The 4,430-nt window shown below is 38.5% G+C and overlaps 1 protein-coding gene across 1 annotated transcript in view; it reads left to right on the forward strand.

Annotated features, from left to right (window-relative positions):
- Positions 1 to 2,814: 2,814 nt before the first annotated feature.
- LOC110449639 overlaps positions 2,815 to 4,430 on the forward strand; it is a 31,239-nt gene continuing 29,623 nt past the window's right edge. Inside the window, exon 1 of the mRNA XM_021496624.1 lies at positions 2,815 to 3,093. The gene's annotated coding sequence lies outside the window, so the exon portion shown is untranslated. The remainder of the gene's footprint in view (positions 3,094 to 4,430) is intronic.

Below are 4,430 nucleotides of genomic sequence, written 5' to 3' on the forward strand. Positions count from 1 at the left end.
ATGTTCTCTTAACACTGGTGTCCTCCTAATACAGATGTTCCCTTAACACTGGTGTTCTCCTAATACAGATGTTCTCTTTACACTGGTGTTCTCCTATTACAGGTGTCCTCCTAATACAGATGTCCTCTTAACACTGGTGTTCTCCTTATACAGATGTCCTCTTAACACTGGTGTTCTCCTTATACAGATGTCCTCTTAACACTGGTGTTCTCCTAATATAGATGTCCTCTTAACACTGGTGTTCTCCTAATATAGATGTCCTCTTAACACTGGTGTTCTCCTAATACAGGTGTTCTCTTAACACTGGTGTTCTCCTAATACACATGTTCTCCTAATATAGTTGTTCTCCTAATACAGATGTTCTCTTAACACTGGAGTTCTCCTAATACAGATGTTCTCTTAACACTGGAGTTCTCCTAATACAGATGTTCTCTTAACACTGGAGTTCTCCTAATACAGATGTTCTCTTAACACTGGAGTTCTCCTAATACAGATGTTCTCTTAACACTGGAGTTCTCCTAATACAGATGTTCTCTTAACACTGGAGTTCTCCTAATACAGATGTTCTCTTAATACTGGTGTTCTCCTAAAACAGATGTTCTCTTAACACTGGTGTTCTCCTAATACAGATGTTCTCTTTACACTGGTGTTCTCCTATTACAGGTGTTCTCCTAATACAGATGTCCTCTTAACACTGGTGTTCTCCTAATACAGGTGTTCTCCTTATAAAGATGTTCTCTTAACACTTGTGTTCTCCTAATACAGATGTTCTCTTAACACTTGTGTTCTCCTAATACAGATGTTCTCTTAACACTGGGGTTCTCCTAATACAGGTGTTCTCCTAATACAGATGTCCTATTAACACTGGTGTTCTCCTAATACAGATGTTCTGTTAACACTGGTGTTCTCCTAATACAGATGCTCTCTTAACACTGGTGTTCTCCTAATACAGATGTTCCCTTAACACTGGTGTTCTCCTAATACAGATGTTCACTTAACACTGGTGTTCTCCTAATACAGATGTTCACTTAACACTGGTGTTCTCCTAATACAGATGTTCTATTAACACTGGTGTTCTCCTAATACAGATTTTCTATTAACACTGGTGTTCTCCTAATACAGATTTTCTATTAACACTGGTGTTCTCCTAATACAGATTTTCTATTAACACTGGTGTTCTCCTAATACAGATTTTCTATTAACACTGGTGTTCTCCTAATACAGATGTTCCCTTAACACTGGTGTTCTCCTAATACAGGTTGTTCTCCTAATACAGATGTCCTCTTAACACTGGAGTTCTCCTAATACAGATGTTCTCTTAACACTGGGGTTCTCCTAATACAGGTGTTCTCCTAATACAGATGTCCTATTAACACTGGTGTTCTCCTAATACAGATGTCCTCTTAACACAGGTGTTCTCCTAATACTGGTGTTCTCCTAATACAGATGTTCTATTAAAACTGGTGTTCTCCTAATACAGATGTTCTATTAACACTGGTGTTCTCCTAATACAGATTTTCTATTAACACTGGTGTTCTCCTAATACAGATGTTCTCCTAACACTGGTGTTCTCCTAATACAGATGTTCTCTTTACACTGGTGTTCTCCTATTACAGGTGTTCTCCTAATACAGATGTCCTCTTAACACAGGTGTTCTCCTAATACTGGTGTTCTCCTAATACAGATGTTCTATTAACACTGGTGTTCTCCTAATACAGATGTTCCCTTAACACTGGTGTTCTCCTAATACAGATGTTCCCTTAACACTGGTGTTCTCCTAATACAGATGTTCTATTAAAACTGGTGTTCTCCTAATACAGATGTTCTATTAAAACTGGTGTTCTCCTAATACAGATGTTCTATTAACACTGGTGTTCTCCTAATACAGATGTTCTATTAAAACTGGTGTTCTCCTAATACAGATGTTCTATTAACACTGGTGTTCTCCTAATACCGGTGTTCTCTTAACACTGGTGTTCTCCTAATACAGAAATTCTCTTAACACTGGTGTTCTCCTAATACAGGTGTTCTCCTCATACAGATGTTCTCTTAACACTGGTGTTCTCCTAACACAGATGTTCTCTTAACACTGGTGTTCTCCTAATAGAGGTGTTCTCCTAATACAGATGTCCTCTTAACACAGGTGTTCTCCTAATACTGGTGTTCTCCTAATACAGATGTTCTATTAACACTGGTGTTCTCCTAATACAGATGTTCTATTAACACTGGTGTTCCCCTAATACAGATGTTCTCTTAACACTGGTGTTCTCCTAATACAGATGTTCTGTTAACACTGGTGTTCTCCTAATACAGGTGTTCTCCTTATACAGATGTTCTCTTAACACTGGTGTTCTCCTAATACAGATTATTATTCAAACAGGTGTTCTCCTAATACAGATGTCCTCTTAACACAGGTGTTCTCCCTATACAGATGTTCTCTTAATACTGGTTCAAATGAGGAAGCTTAAAAGTGGGCTCTCACGTTCAGTTAACAAAGAAGCATGGCAATGGAAAATATTAAAGGTGGTTGCTTAATGAAAGATTTTGATCGAATCGGTTGCATGAAAAGGTTTGACTTTATATCTTATTCTCAATTTTGCTTTAGTGCGATTTTTGGTTGATCATACCGTATAGTGTTGACTATAGATCGACTCCGTGTAATTAAAATGTGTTTGAATTCCCTGGTACACTAGTATTAAATCAGCTCAGTAGACTGTGACCCCGTGTCATTGTTCCAGATTATTATGTGCGATACTGTTGTGTACATTCTATACATTGGTACAATTACCTACCTATATCTGATCAGGAGTCGGACCCATTATATCCCCCAACAGAGACTACGGGTTATACTTTAATGTCTGAGTGTATTCTGGTCTCAAACAAATGTTAAGTCGTAAGAGTAAGAAACAGACACGTCAGGAGGATCCATTTAAGTGATATCTCGGCCGTGTCCTTTCGTATTAAAAAGAGAGAATTAATTACAAAGTCGTACTGGATTAAACTTGAGACTTTTTAAATGGCCGAGACTCGGTGGACTCCCACATGTCCTCAGGTTAACGATGGTATCGGACGAGTCAACCCTCCACATCTACGGTTAGTACGTGTGTACGTGTGACGGGAACAGTACGGCCACTTAAATACTTAAAACCAATCTGTCAGAATACTTTATTACATTTAATCTAATTGATTCTTCTAATGAAGGACACAATTTTGCTCTTATGTTTGAGAATTCCTCCTGTGAATACTTATATATCGGTACTTTTTCAACATTTTAATGTTTTGGCACCGTTACAAATGCGAAGACAATCTTTATGAGGCATATAATTAGGTTTGAGGGAAGGGCTATTATCAATATGTGTATAAAATATCCCCTGGCAAACCTAATTCAATGAGACGTACCAGCAGATATCTAAAGTGTGGAGCCCAATGGGAGACAGTGAATTTTAAAGACAGCTCGTAAAGTACGATTGAATGGAATTGTAACCTAAATTGGCGTGAAGGATTGCTTTGCCAAACCTGAGAATTCAATTTTGCAAAAATGAAGAGTTAATATCCCTAAGGGACAGATGTGCGGGTCCAATAGAGGAAAGTGGGGTTCGATCGTAAATATCATTATCTACTTCATTACAGATGAAGAGATTCGTTAGCAAGACCTTATAGAGGAATGTTGGTTTCCTTTCTCTTTGTCAATTTTAACTGATTCTCATAATAATAATAATATACAGCATTCATATAGCGCCCTATATAATTTATAAGATTACTCTAAGGCGCTTTACAACATATGGATAATAGTAATGGTTATAATTGTGTAAACAAACAACAAAGGCTTGCAATCACTTTCATACATTTAACAAGCAATGTGCACATATTTGAACAAATAAAAGGGTGGTATTTACATGACGTCTTTGCAAAGATTCTAAATTGCAGACGTGGAGAGGTGAGTTTTTATGTCCCTCTTGAACTTGGCCAGGGTATTTGGCTTCCTGATAGCAGATGGTAAGCTACTCCACAACGTAGCCGAAACCCTACCAAAGCATCTGTTTCCGTAGGTCACAGTACGAGATTTTGGGACACACAACAAAGATTCTGACTCCGACCGCAGTGATCTTGACCGCTGATACAGGGTAACAAGTTCCTGTAGGTACTGAGGAGCTGTTCCATTCAGTGCCTTGTATGTGTATACCAGAATTTTGTACTGCGACATGTATCGTACAGGTAACCAGTGCAACGAATAAAGCGCAGGTGTGATGTGCTCTCTCTTTCGAGTACGAGTAACTAGCTCGTTTGTCAGATATACCACAGAGCAGGGCGTTACCATAATCCAACCGAGAGGTAACAAGTGAATGCACCAAAATCTTGCATGCATCTGCAGTTAGAAACTGCCGAATACAGCCGATGTTCCTGATCTTGTAGTAACAGGATTTGGCAAT

Source organism: Mizuhopecten yessoensis, unplaced genomic scaffold (assembly GCF_002113885.1).
Source record: "Mizuhopecten yessoensis strain PY_sf001 unplaced genomic scaffold, ASM211388v2 scaffold4723, whole genome shotgun sequence".
NCBI lineage: Eukaryota > Metazoa > Mollusca > Bivalvia > Pectinida > Pectinidae > Mizuhopecten > Mizuhopecten yessoensis.